Source organism: Trachypithecus francoisi, unplaced genomic scaffold (assembly GCF_009764315.1).
Source record: "Trachypithecus francoisi isolate TF-2019V2 unplaced genomic scaffold, Tfra_2.0 Lachesis_group17, whole genome shotgun sequence".
Classification (NCBI taxonomy): Eukaryota; Metazoa; Chordata; class Mammalia; order Primates; family Cercopithecidae; genus Trachypithecus; species Trachypithecus francoisi.
The window spans coordinates 77,391,201-77,406,122 of record NW_022681462.1 but is presented as its reverse complement, the minus strand read 5'-3'; the positions used below and the strand labels follow the sequence as shown (position 1 = coordinate 77,406,122).

At 43.6% G+C, this 14,922-nt stretch overlaps 1 protein-coding gene across 2 annotated transcripts in view; it reads right to left on the bottom strand.

Moving 5' to 3' along the window:
- CAPN13 (calpain 13) overlaps positions 1-14,368 on the bottom strand; it is an 85,273-nt gene extending 70,905 nt beyond the window's left edge. For both annotated transcript variants that reach the window (XM_033176135.1, XM_033176136.1), the window contains exon 1: positions 14,131-14,368. The gene's annotated coding sequence lies outside the window, so the exon portion shown is untranslated. The remainder of the gene's footprint in view (positions 1-14,130) is intronic.
- Between the last annotated feature and the right edge of the window lie 554 nt (positions 14,369-14,922).

Below are 14,922 nucleotides of genomic sequence, written 5' to 3'. Positions count from 1 at the left end.
TGAACTTCCTCAGAAAATAGACAAGAAGGGAAATATGGCTGAACTTATTTTTATCAGCTCAGCAAAATACTAAAAACAAAACCTCATAAAGAAATCTTCTTCCTCAAAAAAATATTACAGACCAATATTCTCATGAATAGAGAAGCAAAGAGCCTTAAAATTTTAGCAAATCAAATCCAATAATGTTAAAAAAAAAAAAAAGAAAATACCACATCATAAGTTGGATTTATTCCAGGAATGTTAGGTTGATTTATATTTTTAAAACTCCACCTGCAATCTACCACAGTAAAATGCTACAAAGACATAATTTATGATAAAAACTCTCAGAAAACTAGAAATAGTAGGTAACATCCTCAGGAGGGTATCTGTGAAAAATTTACAGCTAACATAATATTTAATGATGGAAAATGCATTTTCTTCCCTTTACAATCAGAATCAAGGGAAGAATGCCTACTGTTATAGTTCTATGTACCACTGTTGTGAAGGTCCTAGCCAATGCAACAAGAAAATTAAGGCAAAAAGACCAGAAACAAGAAGAGAACTGGTCCTATTTTGGTGTTTTGATTGTAGGAAATCTACAAAACAACTACTAGAACTAATACTTAAATTTGGTAAGATCACAAGATACAAGGTTAATATTTAAAAATTGTATTATTATATAATAGCAACAAAAAATAGCAGAATAGTAACAACTAAAATACAAAATACTTGGGAAAAAATCTAACATTAAAGATATTAAAGATATCTACAAAAAACTATAAAACATTGTTGAGAAAAATTAAAGAAGAACGAAATAAATGGAGAGATATATCCAGTTCATTTATTGGAAGGCTCAATACTGCCAAGATGGCAGTTTTTTCCATATTTATCTATAGGTTCAACACAATCCCAACCAGAATTCTAGCATGCTTTTTTTTTTTTGTTGGAAATTGATAAGCAGATTCTAAGATTTACATCTAAATGTGAGGAACCTAGAATAACCAAAGCAATTTTTAAGAAGAAGAAAAAACTGAAGGACTTACCCAATCTGACTTCAACACATGTTAAAAAGCTACTGTACTGGCAAAAATATAGACAAATAGATCAATGGAGAAGGGTAGAGGATCTAGAATAAATCAACACATATATATGGCCAATTAATTTGAGAAAGGTTTCAAGGCAATTCAATGGGGGAAAGAAAAGTCTTTCCAAAAAAATGGTGCTGGATCAACAGGATTTCTAAATGGGAAAAGTACAAACAAACATGGATCTTACTTCACCCCATACACAAAAACCAAGTCAAAATGATCATAGACCTAAAGGTAAAACTTAAATTATAATACTTTCAGAAGAAAACATTTGCAAACTTGGGGTAGGTAAATGTGTTTTTGATAGAATACAAAAAAATATGAGCCATACAAGAAAAAAAGTTGATAAATTAGACTTCATTAAAAGTTTAAAAGACACCGTTAAAAAAACACAAATACATATTTCAGACTAGGTGAAAATATTTGCAGTACATATATCAGACAAAGGACTTGAATCCACAACATATAAAGAACTCTTACAAATCAATAATAAGAAAAAAAACCCATTAAAATGGCCAAAAGATTTGAATAGACACATCACCAAATAATATATAAAAACAGGCTATAACCCAACATGAAAAGATGTTCCATGTCATAAGTTATCAGTGAAATGCAGATTCATACCACAGCGAAAGCTCACTATAGACCGTTTTCTAATGGCCTAAAATTTAAAAAGACTGATCACACTGTTTATGAGGAGATGGAAAACTGGAACTTTCATACACTCTCGGTAGATATGTAAACTGGTATGACTACATTAGAAAACAGTGTGGCAGTTTCCTAAAATGTTAAAACATACACCTATAAAATGATTCAGTCATTCCGGTCCTAGGAATTTGCCCAAGAAAAATGAAAGCATATGTTTGTACCAAGGCTTGTGCATAATCAAAACAGACTTATATTTAATAGCCAAAAGTTGGAAACAACCCAATGTCCATCAAAAGTGAATGAATAAATTGTGATGTACCCATAAAATAAGGTACTACTCAGCAATAAAAAGAAATGAATTATTGATACATGCAACAACATGAATAAATCTCTAAAACCACTATGCTATGTGAAAGCCAGTCAAAGTAGAATACATATTATATGACTCCATTTATATAAAATCCTAGAAATGCAAACTAATGTACCGTGACAGAAAGAAGTTCAGTGGTTGCTCAGAAATGCGGGTAGAGGGAGGAATGGGTTATGAGAAAACTTTTGGGGGTGATAGAAATATCTTTTATTTTGAATGTCATGATGATTTCACATGTGTATACACGTGTCAAAACTCATCAAAGTTTACACCTTAAATATATGCAGTTTTTATATATTCTAAGTAGAGTTGTTTCAAAAATTAAATGCTGTATATAGTTTATACAGTCTCCAGTAATTTGCTTCCCCCTGCACCCCATGGTTAAAAAGCAGCAGGATTTCATTTATTTCACTGCTGTATGTTATCCTATGATTTATTTGTACTTCTTCTCTCAATGGATGTTTAATGCTCTTCTCTTTGTTTTAATGAAAAATTATGCTATAAATGTTATTGTACGTATCTCCTGATAAACATGCAAGAGTTTCTCTAGTTTACATTACAAGTAGAACTTTTGGGTTTAGGGGACACACATACTCAACCTCATTAAGTATGCCAAATTATTTTCCAAGGTTGTACCAATTTATAATTTCACCAACAGTGTAAAAGAGTTGCCATTGCTATATATCCTCACTAACTCTTGGTATTGGCAGGCTTTTTATCTGTACCCATCTCGTGGGAGTAAGTGGCAACTCCTATGGTTTTAATTTGTTTCCCTGATTACTGGTAAGATTGAGCATCTCTCACTATGTTTATTCTCCATTCATGTTCCCTCTCTTGAGGAATGAATATTCATATTTTGTGCCCATTTGTCTATTGAGTTGTCTTTTTCTTATTGATTTGTAGGAATTCACTACTCACTCTGCATATTCGTCTTTCGTTGGTCATATGTCTTATGAATATCTTCTCCCAGTTTGTGTCTTATCTTCTTAACTCCTTTACAGTGTCTTTTGATGAACATCAATATTCTTTACACGAATACAAATGTACTACAAATATTTGCTTATAAGTTTAATTTTTATAAATTGAGCCAATATTAATTCTTATGGGAATTTAATATAAGAAACTTTGTAAGAGATTCTCTTTTTAAAATAGAAAATTTGTAATCAACACATTCTTCTGAAACACTGATTTAAAAATTTCTTATAGATCTATAATAATATTTTTAAGAAGTCCAACATATATATCAAAATTCTGAAATAGACTTGCAGAGAAATACTTTGAGTACTTAGAAAATAATGCTGGTATCTGTATTGGCAAATATAGCTTTGCCAAAGCCAATTACTTAATTTTCCCCCCCTTTTCCTTTCTTCCCCAAAATAGAGTCCTTACTTTGAAGGAAGATACATATATAAATATCTTGATTTTTAAAATGTATTTGATAAAATCTCCACCTATTCCCTGTGTGTCGACTAGATTAACATAGTAAAGTAGAATACAGCGTAGTAAATAGAATTCGCAGTTTGACCCAGAGATTATGGATGAATGGTCTGGAATAGCTAAGAATCATTGCATTGTAATAGTCACAGAGTTCTGTCCCGTGTCCTGTCCTATTCTACATTTTTATCTTAGTCCTTAAAGAAGATGTTGAAATAAAAATGAAGATCCTTTTCAACTCTTTCATCATTTTTAATAGTGGAAATCAAGAACAATTAACCAAGCAGATAGCAGAATCAAAATTCTAAATGACTTCAAAACCAAGAAGATGAAATTAACTAAGGAAACTGCAAATCTGTCTTTACGTTTAAAAAGTTAACTATGCAAGTAAATAGTGAGCAGGATCTGTCTTGGGTAAATTTCATTTTGAAAATATTTTGTATGCCTCACTTGACTTCCTATTTAAAATGAGACAAAACTATGAAAGATGTGGTAGGCTCTGACCAGCTTCAACAGCAGTAAGGCACTGCTCTAGACAGGCTAGCCCCAGGACCCCGTACAAAGCCGCTCTTGACCCCACATGGACATCTGTGTTCAGCTCTAGGGGCCACATTCCAAGAGGCTCATCGGCGCTCTCAATGGTATCTGAAAATGAGTGTCTGAGTAACAAAAGGGTGCCTGGCAGGGAGGCAAGCCCATTGCTTGCAAGCATGGGCTCCTGGCATGCAGTTATATCCACCTGAAAGAGGTGGCAAATTTTCATATTGGCAAAAATGTGCTATACCGGCAGGAGGCAGTCCAGCTAAATAGACAGGAAGCCTGGAAATCCCTTCCTGGGAGGAAGAGTTGGAGATCTAGAGAGGTTTACTGGGAAGAAGACCAACTGAGGGGCCTTCAGTGACCCTCGGACTCAGGCCCTGCAGCCCAGGTCCCCCTCCCTCCAGAATAATGCTGCTCTAAGAGAGCAGATATTTAACCACCTCTGTCCCCACAACCGTACTCCCAGCCCCTGAGTTTCCATACCGCCAAGGTTATGCTCCAGTTCAGGAAACTGAACTCTGCCTTGTGTCTTAAGGAAAAAGGAAAAAGAGACAGCAAGGAACGGTGCTCACAGGCACATAGAATCAAGTTGAAACTTGGGTTTGAATCCAGCTGTCACTTACCGACTGAATGATCTTGGCCAATACTCTTAATATCTCTGAGCCTCCTTTCCTTACGTATAAAGTGGACAGGAGGTGGAGGTAATAAAACCAGCCTTGTAGCAGCAGACAGATATTAAATGAGAAGATTCTTGTTAAGGGCTTAGTGTGGCACATAGTAAAAGCTTGTGTCCATTACGCTATCAGAAACTCCTCGAGAGTCCTGCCTGGCCCTGAACTTGAGCCCAGTGACTACAACCCTGTACCAGCTGATGGGCATGCCAGGCACCTGCCAGTCACCTCTGAACTCCCAACCTCAGGCCTCTCCAGGTTCCAGAGTTGTGTTCTTTCCATGTGTTGAGACTCTCACCTCCTCCACCTGCCTGGCAGAAACACTGGGTGCACATTTACCTCTGGCCCTGAGCCATGCTGTAGACCACGCTATCTGTCTACATCTCCAGCTGGGCCAGTGTCCCACAGCCTCTACCCTGTCCCAGGGGGCTTTCTCCTCCTCTGCTTACCCTGTCCTACGTGACAGCCAGGTGTCCCTGGGGCCAAACACATGTCCAGTGGAAAGGATATGAATGCAAAGGAAGAACACGTGATCTGTACAGTTCAGAGGGTGGAAGGAGTCAGAAATTTGGGGAAGTGTGATTTTGATTAGACTTTCTGCAATGATGGAAGTGTTCTATATCTGTGCTGTCTAAGACAGTGGCCACTGGCTATATGTAGCTACTGGGCACTTGAAAGATGGCTAGTGCAATTCAGGGGCTGGATTTTAATTTTTATTCAATTTTAAATCATTTACTTTTAAGTGTAAATATTCGCATGCAGCCTTATTGGATGGTATTGAAGAAGAGAACTGCTAATGACATGAACTACCACAGAACAAGGAAGGCCATGAACACTTTCGGGTGGAAATGGTTGAGCAGAGCCTGGATGACTCTACATGAGGGCCCAGAAGAGCCCTTGGATTGGGCAGATCCCTTCCAACTTCAACCTACTGGGCTCTCTCTTCTTTTCTTCAGCGTCATATTTTGGGCGCTAAACCACTTAGCAACTTTCTGCCAGTGATGGGACCACCTCCCTGCCTCAGTGACAGGTTGCCCTGGTGTCCCTGTCCGCAGGATGCTCCTAGCATATCCCAGCAACAAAGGGTAATTTTGCTTGCATTTTGTTTCCAATTAGCTATGAAACAGGAAGCTGCATTCAATGGTTCCCTGCCCAGGAGTGCTGCATGCGGCCCTCTCCTGGCTGGTGTTTTTCAGAACAATGGAAATAAATCTGATGTAATGTAGCAGAACACGACAGGGGACGGTTTTCCCCTTAACAAATACTCGTTTGAAATGGTGCCCAAACCCTGTACGAGGAGCAATCTATTTCCCACAACAGTGTTCCAGCAAAACCCATTACTAATTCCACAACTCAAATTAAAACTAACAGAGCTTGAAGGCTGGGGCTGACGCTCTCTCTGCTGACAAGGAACAAGGGTGGGGGAAGGGGTCTGCGCACTTGTGTGTGTATGTGTGTGTTTAATTACACTGTTTAACACATCGAGAATAATTTAGCTACCCGAGTGGAGAAAATAGGCACTTAACTGCTCTCTGGTGGGAAAAGGATGTGCAAACCACTTTCAGCTATATACCTTCTTGGCATACCTCAGGGCTTTGAGGAGAGAGAGGGAGGCAGAGAGAGAGAAGAGAGCAAGGGAAGGGGTTAGAAGGAAGGAGGAAGGAAGACAGAGAAGGGGAAAAGGAAGGAGGAAGAAGAGAGAGGGGGTGGGAGAGAGAGGGAAGAAGAGAATTTTGTGTGGATACAAATCTACAGCAAGTTGGGAGAACATGTGACTACTTCTCAGAGAGCTTATATGAGATGGTGTAAGTGTAAAAATGAGCTTAAACATTGGGTTTGAAAATGGAACTTAACCGCCAGACCAGTGCTGTCCTTGAGCCACTCTGTACTTCAGAATCATCTCAGCAAGTTTCCATGCATGTGTGGCCTGAAGACCACAGTGGGATTAGTGGCCCCCAGAAAGGCACACCTCAGAGGAAGACTATGCAGGGCTCACTTTGCAGAAGGGACAAGTGGGGCTCAAGGTGAAACAGGAGAAGTTTGGGCAGCGCTTGGGTTTAACTCCTGTCCCGCCCCCAGCTTCAAAGCTGGGGTGATCTGGCCTGTGAGCAAAGCATACCTCTGTCCCTGCCAAAGACATCCTACTTTGTGCCTACTCAGGGCTGAGAGGGGCACAGGCAAGCTAGTGTTTCTCATCCTCTGAGATAACCTCTAGTCCACCAAGGGCCAGGGAAGAGGCTGTGAAATGAAATGAAAGAAGCCTCTCTCGTGTCTTCAGATGTAGACAGGTACATAGACCTGGAACAGGTGCCAGAAAGTAAGTGCTCAGAATAGACCTCTCTATTGCCTGCCAGTGACTCTGGGTTCAGCACTGGAGCTCACTGCCAAAGAGATCATCAGCTTGGCACAAGAGAGGCAGAAAGCAGAAGCGACTTTCTGAGGTTCCATAGGCAAGGCAACCCCAGCCTCTTCTCTCCCTACTGCCCTTGCTGTGTGGACCCAGCCTCTTCCTGAATCATAGCACAAGGGAGCTTGGAGAGCTCTGCTGATCGGTCCTTCTCAGGAGACCCTGGGGGTAACCAAGAGAAGGTTTGCCTGACAGAAAGGATCTGTGTAGCTCCACTAAACTCTATGGGCCTTGGGCATGTTGCCCCCTCCCCTAGCCTCGGTCTCCCCACTTGGAACACTAAGAAGGTTGGTCCCACTCTTCTAAGTGCTTTTCCGCTATAACATTCTGTATTTCTGGAACTGAGATGACAGGTTTTATGTAGCCTCAATGATATTGTTAGACAATAAAATGGGAACCCACAGAATGTATTATTCCTTTCAATTAAGTTTAGGTTTGTGCCAACACACACAAAAAATAAACTTGTCTTGGCATGGAAATCTCCTCCTTTCCTCTCCCTAGAGGTATTTGATAGGTGTCATTCAATTATGATAGGGTTGAGTAGACTCAACTACATTCTAAGGATGAGGTAGAGCATTCTTTTTTCTGGGAACTAAAACTATATGAACCTCGGAAACACTGTGTAATACTTCATCTGTGCTTAGATTTCTCGGCACGGTTTTTTTCTTTTTTCATCCTTGAAGAAGAGATGCACTTCTCATTTAGCTAATTCAAATTTTTTCTGAAACAAATACAAATTTGGTGGACATAGGAAGTTGGGGCCTGCCATGTACCAAGTTAAAATGCAGGGTCTTGAGAACCACTGTTTCAGACCAGTACTCCCCAGGCAGATCCTTGGCTCCGGCCCTGCTCACTTCCCAAAGGCTTGAACTGCAGAAGGCTAGGTTTGGGGTCTTTTTCCTTCCTTTTTTTTTAAGGTTCTTTAGAAGCTGAGGCCACACTAATATAATCCATTTATTCTTAAAGGATTTCCCTGGGCCTATCTCCTTAGGCTTTTTCATTTAAATGGACAAAAAGAAACAGAAAATGGATGAGTGCCAGGCACAGGGGCTCACGACTGTAATCCCAGCACTTTGGGAGGGTGAGGCAGGTGGATCACGAAGTCAGGAGTTTGAGGCCAACCTGGCCAACATGGTAAAACCCTAAAATACAAAAACTAGCTGGGCATGATGGTGTACACCTGTAATCCCAGCTACTCGGGAGGCTGAGGCTGAAGAATCGCTTGACCCAGGAGGCAGAGGTTGAAGTAAACCAAGATCATGATATTGCACTCCAGCCTGGGTGACAGAGGGAGACTCCATCTCAAAAAATAAATAAATAAATAAAAAATAAAAGAAAAGAAAAAGAAAATGAATGAGGCAGAGGCCAAGACAGAGCAACCACACAAAGAGAAAGCCAAAGACTGGCTGGGCGACAGAAAGGAAGCCAGGGACAGCCAATCAGCAGGCATGGAGACTGAGGAAGAGAGTGGGAGGAATGAGATGACCCAGATGCAGAGAGGACAAAGTCCACCAGGGGAAGGGATTCTCACGCCAGCCCAGCATTGACGGTGCCAGAATTGTGTCCATATATTGCCCTGTTTTCTTATCCCTCAAGATGTGAATTCTCAAGGCATGGCTGGAAAACAAGGAATGCAGATGCTGTGACTCTCGGATGGAGCTTTTTAAAGACCACCGCCCCCCTGCGCTGCCTCTAGCCACAACACAGTGGAGAGAGAAAGGACAGTGGAGCCAGCTGTTGGACCCCTGGCCTGGATACCTAGGCATCCCAGTCTGTGCCTGGTTATTCTGGGTCTCTCAGGCCTGACTTGTGGAGGCTGCAGAGGTGAGTGGGCTGAGCCCTGGACTGGGAGCTCTGGTGGAGGGGTGGCGGGGGGTTGGAGATAGATCCAGTAGTACCAGTGACCAAGCACGTTGGCTAAAGGAGCCATTCCCTTTTCAGACCAGGTGCTCAGAGACACACGATAAAGGTCCCCATGGAGGCCCAGGCCAACCTTCTTGTTCTGGAGCAAGCTTCCATCCAAGCAGGTGGTGTCCCATCTCTGGGGTAAGGGTGTGGACCAGTGGGAGGAGAAATGTTTTTCAAAAATAAGAGCTTTCTATATTAAATATGTTAAAAGGCAACAAGAAAAAGAAGGAGCTTATAATGTGTATGTGCGTGCGTGTGTGTGTGTGTGTGTAAATGCGAATGTAAATGTGTCTAAGTGAGTGAGTGAAGCAGAGAAAGGCAGGCTGGGGAGGGTGGTGGTTAGCCCTCTGAGGTTTCCCTTGCTCCTTCTGTCATTCTTTCCCTCTCCAGCCCTAAGAAATGGGGAGAGCCAGAGCTTCTGAAGGAAAGGGCTGAGGGCAAGAAGGAAAGACAGAGGAAAGAGAGAGGAGCAGAAACGATCTAAAAACCAGCTTGTGCAGGGCCCACTGGGGAGATGGTGGGAAGGACAGGACCTAGGGCAGGGGGTACAGGCCTGGGAGCCTCTGCCTGAGAATAGAGGGACACACAGTCCTGGGAGACCTCCGCCCCTCTTGCTGTCTGGCCTATGTTCCAGAACAGGCAGGGAGCTGTGGGGAATCCTTGTGCCCACCTAGGGAAGATGTCCTGGCTGAGGAAGAAGACAGCTTGAGGACAGGTCTGAGGGGATGGTAGCACTGGCTCAGGACAGCCCCTGGGTTGACGGAACATGCTTGGGGTGGTCTTCTGGCTGGAGTCCCAGGAGCCAGCCCCTGCAGAAAGCCTCTGCCCTCATCTCCCCCCAGGGACATGCCATCTGACAGTATCTTAAGTTCCTGCAAGAAAGCTAGAGCTTTCTGAGATGGGGCTTAATGGTATATGTAGTTCAGCTAGTTGACAGCCACATCTGGTTAAGGATTAGACTGGGGAGAAGAGAGAATGTTTGGCGAGGAGAATGGGGGCAAAGTTTCCTGTCATCTCTCCATCACCTCTCCGGCTTCAGGCCCTTGAGAACCAGTGGTCTCTAGTGGGCCACCGGGTGCATCTCCCAAAGGCAGGTGTGTGGCTCTGATGGAGACAGCGCCCCTCATGTCTCTGGTCTGCAGGCTGGGACGGGGTCTGGCTCAGCTCTCTGAGCTGTGTGGGAGGTGCTGGTCAGACCCTGGTCCACAGGCATGGGAGGTGGACATGGCAGGGCTGTCCAGTGGAGATCAGAGGGCAGAGTGCTGCCTGAGGGACCATTATTTCAGAGGGAAAGGAAATAAATCTCCTGGCTACTCCCAGTTTTAAACGTCCCTCGGGACTTACTTGGCTGAAGTGAGGATATTAACCCCGGAGTCCTGGCTGTCCTCCAGCCCAAGTCCTTAGAGGCAGCTCATCACTCTGGCCACTACTGTGGGACATGGTACACATCCCATCTCATGTTCAACTCACCAGAGAGGGCGGCAGTGGGCAAACCTCCACTTCATACCCCTACAACTTGTCTTAACAATTTGGATCTCTTTATTCGTTAGTTTGTCTTTGAGGCAATGCAAGAGGTAGACGAGGTGACCTTTAGCTGCCTTTCAACATGAGTATCATGGATTACAAGAGGCTGGGAGACCCCTTGCGGATCGCCTGGTTCACCTCTCTTTATTATTGAGACGAGGAAACAAGGCTTGGCTGAGCTTTCCTAGTTGTTTCCTGGGAGAACCAGCTCTGCAAATTGGTAAAAGCTTCTCACGCACCACACAGCCTTCCCTTATACTGCAGAGTGTTTTATTCGACAGGGTTTGTGCAAAGCAAAAAGTAGTGCATAGTGGAGAAGAGTCCCCTGATAATTCAGGAATCAAGACAAAAGAGACTGAGCCCATGAACACATGGTCCAAAGCTGTATTTTCAACTGGAGTTCAGTATGGGAAGCTCTAGTGCACTCAGTTCAACTGGTTCCTTTGTTTTGGCCTTCTCAGAGCCTTTTTCTTTGAGACAGAGTCTCACTCTGTCACCCAGGCTGGAGTGCAGTGGCACAACCTAGGCTCACTGCAACCTCCACCTCCCTGCTTCAAGCAATTCCCGTGCCTCAGCCTCCCACGTAGCTGGGATTACAGGCGCATGCCACCATGCCCGGCTAATTTTTTTGTATTTTTAGTAGAGATGGTGTTTCACCGTGTTGGCCAGACTGGCCTCGAACTCCCGACCTCAGGCAATCTGCCTGCCTCGGCCTCCCATGTCTGGGATTACAGGTGTGAACAGAGCCTTTTTAAGTAAATTGGAATCATAACTCTCTGAGGAGGGAAGAGTAGGAGGCAACATTCCTCCAAATATTTGATCATAAATGCTTTATATCAAGGAGTCCCCAGCAACAGCCCCCAAAATTAGTGTTGTATGTAAACCATGCTTTAGGACACACTTGTCCAAAAGCTAGAGTCCCAAGGGTGGAAATCAACACCTCCTCTTGATTCTACTCTGACGTTTTGCATGGCTGTGGACTTTCTTGCTGTCTATCAGTGGCATGCTACACCATGGACAATTCTGAGAGAGTTAGGATGCCCTCAACCTGACTTCTTCCAAACACTGAGGAGAGATGGAATGGACCAGCCTATCCAAGGTCCCCTTTATGGTTTTTCTCATGGGAGAAAGAGGTGACATCTAGGCAGGAACATTGGTGCCGTACACAGTGCTCGGCAGATATTAATGATAATTCAGTCTTTATTAAACCTTTCTTAGGCACCATCTCAGGTTCTCTTAGCCTCAACCTGTCTCTAGGACTCTTGGTCCCTTTTTTACTCCATCCAAGAAAGTGGCTCTTCTGACCACTTCTGGACTCAGATGAGGTGCCAAGCCTCTAGCAATTAGATCTAGCTTTCCCACTGGCTGCCATGGGGGGTCAGAAGACACAAGCTGGAAGTGCAGGACAGTTAACTCCCCATAGGGCAAGCTTTGAACAATAATAGAAGAGAGAGAGTGAGCCAACAGATAAATGTCCTCTTTACTCTTGCTTGGATGGACTCTTCCAAGGCACAATGCATCTACAGTGCCAGTCCAGAGGGGTCCTGCTTTGGCCAAGTGGCTGGCCATGTCTCTTTGTGAAGAGAGGCCAGGTGGTGGCACATCACCCCTCACTGCTTCCCCTTTTCTCTTCTTATTTCCCACTTCCCTGATTCTCACTCCCATGGTGTCTTACCTTAAGCGCTAAGTAGCACTTAAGCTTTGCCTCAGGCTTTGTTTTATAGAGAGCCCAGGCTAAAATAATGTCAACAATAATGACTAAAATGTCTTCAGCACTTGCCATGTGCTCAAGTACTGCTAAGTGCTTTCCCTATACAATCTCATTTGATCCTTTCACTGATCTTTTGGGGTAGATTACTGTTGCTACCATGTTTTAGCGATGAGGAAACTGAGACCCCCAGGAGGTTAAGGAGCATGCCCCAAATCACACAGCTCACCGTATAGAAGTATCAAGCGCAATGCTTGATACGGAGTGAGCCTCAGGGCCAGCAGGTTAGTGTTTTTTGTTTGTTTGGTTTTTTTTTTTTTTTTTTGAGACAAGGTCTTGCTCTATCACTCAGGCTGGAGTGCAGTGGCATGATCGTAGCTCACTGAAGTCTCAACCTCCTGGGCTCAAGCTATCCTTTCACCTCAACCATGGCACCCCTCCCCCTGCCCCCAGTAGCTGAGACTACAGATGTGCACCACCACATGTAGCTAATATTTTTTCCCAGACCCCCAATTTTTAATTATTTTTGTAGAGACAGGGTTTCACCATGTTGCCCAGGCTGGTCTTGAACTCCTGGGATCAAGCAATCTGTCCCCCTCGGCCTCCCAAAGTGTTGAGATTACAGGTGTGCGCCACAGTGCTTGGCCTTATGTGTGCATTTCTTCATAGCACCTTTTCTTCTAAGGTGTTCTTTCAAGAGGGTAACTAAATACAACCAAATAACTAGGGGACAAGACAGGGTACCTAGCAGGCACAAGAGAACTCCAGCTCTGTCATGTGTGTCTGGAATAAACTTTAGCAGCAAGTCACTCACCAGGTCCCTCACTTTTTCCATCTACAAATTGGGATAATGAACTTATGCTACATAAACCTTTTGCCTATTACACAGTTGGTAGGTTATTACATATCCATCAACCAATCTACTAATAAGTAAGCCTTCCTGCAGCTGTCACTCCTCCAAACTTCAAAACAACAATAACAACAAAAAATCCACAACACTTGTGTCAAGGTGGGTACAAAGGTGAGACAATTCAAGAGGATAATCTGACTGAAAGTCTAGTTAATGCCACTTGGGGGTAAACAAAGTTGTGCTTGTGACCCAGGACAAATGGGACAGTCAGTATAGTTCATGCCCCAACTGTAACTATAGAGGAAAATATCTGCACATATGCTAATCTCATTAACTTGGGTCCAAGCGGAGCAGCTGGAACTGTCTCCCGGAGAACAGCATCACATCTCAAAGATTACACAACTTTAGCAGTTACAGAGACACACATATGTGACCATGACACCACTAGGGGCATATAGGAACCTCCTGAATCTCTGAAGTTGTAATGATCTGTCTTTTGTGATTAACTCAGAGTTGTCAACTTCATTCCTATAACTAATAAACTAAATGATTAGAAAGCAAAGGGCCCAGGTCCCCTTCTTCCCTTTAGCAAATATTTATTAAGTACCTACTATCTATCAGAAACTACACATCAGTGCGCAAAGAAGGCATGATTTCTGCCATCAATGTGTCCTTATGACAAACACAGCCCTCAAGGTCACAACTTAGAATGAGCAGAAATCAAAGGTGACAGAATGATTAAGAAATACTGTCTTTGCATGAACTATGCAAAGTTTGGATTAGCTTCTCTTAGAAATCCCCCTTTGCCCTAGTTTTTCTCAAAGCATATCCTTGGACCACTTGCATCAAAAACACCCAGTTTCCAGAGCTACTGAATGTGTACCTTGGGAGGTGGGAACTCAGAATTGACATCATGAAGCTCTCTAGAAAACTGTACATGCTCACTAATGTTTAGAGGGCTGCATTGGTCCACAGCTCTGGGAGATGACCACTCACGTCTTACCTGTTTCCTAGACAGGAGCGTCTGATGGAGGAGGGGAGACGGGCAGGTTCCACAGGCTCTCGGGATAGAGAGTGGAGGAGGAGACTGGCAGAGGAGAGCAGGGCCGGCCGGCTGTCTTGAAGAAAGAGCAGTGCTGGTGTCTGCTTGCTCCTGCCCTCGGGCTTTTCCTTATATGGGTGTACCAGGTAAAGGCATGCTCCACCTTCGTTAAACAGTGACTTCAGCACTGGGCAGTGGCCTGCCACTTGTTGGAGAGAGAGAAGACATTGGCTGTAAACAGCAGTAGCTTCCAGATCCTCCGCCCCAAGCCTATTTCTGCCTGATCCCACCTCACTTCCTGGGGCCCCTGAGCTGCCCATTTCTTGGCTCTTGTGGTTTTCATTGTTTCCAGATATTTCAGTTTCTTTATCTTTATTCTGCTTCAGGGAATTAGTGTTTTGTTTTGTTTCGTTTTATAAAACACCTCTGCTGAGAAAAGACTGAGGGAAGCAACCTTCCTTCCAGCCTCATTCTCATATAGGGAAGTACAATTGCCATGTCTCCTGTGTCAAGAGTGGCCACTCCATGTCAATCACATCACATCTCTTTCTAATAGACCATCTTCTTTCTACAAATACATCATAGAACACGTTAACTCCTGGGCAGGGCGAGACCCAGGGAAGGTCTCTGCATCATCCCTGCTTACTGGATGGGGCAGAAAGAGATGAGGCATGTAAAGTGCATGTTTCCTGTTCTCAAATCCAAGGGGCTGTTTGCTTTTCTGGCATCTTTAATTCCTTGATGTTCTTCCTC